Source organism: Triticum dicoccoides, unplaced genomic scaffold (genome assembly GCF_002162155.2).
Source record: "Triticum dicoccoides isolate Atlit2015 ecotype Zavitan unplaced genomic scaffold, WEW_v2.0 scaffold2797, whole genome shotgun sequence".
In the NCBI taxonomy this organism is placed as follows: domain Eukaryota; kingdom Viridiplantae; phylum Streptophyta; class Magnoliopsida; order Poales; family Poaceae; genus Triticum; species Triticum dicoccoides.
In genome coordinates this window covers 1-1,488 of record NW_021259874.1, presented here as the reverse complement: position 1 = coordinate 1,488, position 1,488 = coordinate 1, and the positions used below count along the sequence as shown (strand labels likewise).

Genomic DNA, 1,488 nt, shown 5'->3' with positions numbered 1-1,488 from the left:
ACTCTATTCCATTGATGCAAATTTTTCTCTTTTTTTCATGATTGACCACTCGCAATGGAGTTGGAAGCAGGAGGGATGTGGGTCAGGCATCTGCATGTGCTGCTCAATTCGATTGATGGTTCTTGATTGCTGAGTAATTCCTGTTAGTTGTTATATGTGCTGCTGAATTCTCTAGTAGGGACTTGATTCATGTTGGTTGCTGACTTCATTGTTGATTGTTGATTGTCGAGAGAAAATCCAAGTGAGTGGTTGCATGCTGGCGCTGGCGATGCATCATCTCCCGCCCATGCAGCCTCCCCACTATGCCTCCACACCAAGATTTGAGTCCTCTCGGTCTCCATCCCCCGTCTATGGTCGGCAACAACAATCACAATGATAGCTAAGTGGTGCAACCAGGGGATGGCATACATACGTTGTTGCCGTCGGCTGGCCTCTGCTCGCATTCAGGAATGATGCGTGTTTGCTTTACTGTAGGTGCTTTGGCGCTCTGTATTTGCTTGTTGTAGATGCTCTGCTTCCTCTGTTTGCTGCTTTGTCGTGTAGCAATCAGGTGGTTTGTAGCTGCTGATGTAATCCAAGATGAAGCAGGCACACATGTGGACGCTGCTTCTCGCTTGTCTAGCTGCAACTGATCGCTGGACAATCACTTAGGGCAGTATCATTGCCATATAATTATTGCAGAGTTGTGTAAGTTTGATTCATGAATGATAGGACCAAGGAAGGATAAATGAAATGCTTTGCAGTTCAAAAGAGAGTTAACAATGATTTAACGACGTTGGATGGCTGAATGTGCTCCTAAAGAAGGTCTGTATGAACATATCAAGCAAGTCCTGCTAGCAATGCTTCATTCATACAATTGTTTCTTGTGTTGTTACTTATATAGTGAGTGACAAGTTTGCAATCTCATATATGCAGAGGTCGGCTGCTAACAGGTTCCAGGTGGCTGGGATTGAGGAAATTATATCAGGAAACGAGTGAGCCTTTTGTTTTGTGGTTCAGCAACGTTCTCTATTATAGTGTACATTATATTTGTTTCCTTCTCTTTTTATAATTGTAACTGAATCTTTTCTCTCTTAACATATTGAAATCAAGACTGTTTTTCTTAAATGAATTTACATTTTAATGCTTTAAAGCACTATAAAATCTCATGTTGAGTGTGTAAATTCCCATCATTTTGTTGTTATGGAGCTCTAAAAATTGACATTTTTCTTACATTTCCTTGCTCTTAATTTTCATATCTGAACTGTGATCGTTGCTTACCAATTCTCACATCCATTTCTATCAGTTTTACAAGGATGCATCCCTTTTTACATGGGGAAGCAGATAACAATAACGAACCAAGCAAGATGACTATGGTGCGTGACCTCAAGCTATGATAGGACAGAAACTGGATCTTCTGTGCCCGTTGAAGATGAGATGGATGAAGTTACTGATGAAGCAATTGGTGCAAAGCTCAATATTTTATATACACAGAAAAGGGCAATTTCT

At 40.9% G+C, this 1,488-nt stretch overlaps 1 long non-coding RNA gene across 1 annotated transcript; it reads left to right on the top strand.

Annotated features, from left to right (window-relative positions):
• Nucleotides 1-90: 90 nt before the first annotated feature.
• Nucleotides 91-1,482, top strand: LOC119345760. Its single transcript, XR_005167172.1, has 3 exons — nt 91-804; nt 916-974; nt 1,286-1,482. It is a non-coding gene; the product is annotated as an uncharacterized LOC119345760 (long non-coding RNA).
• The last annotated feature ends 6 nt before the right edge of the window (nt 1,483-1,488 follow it).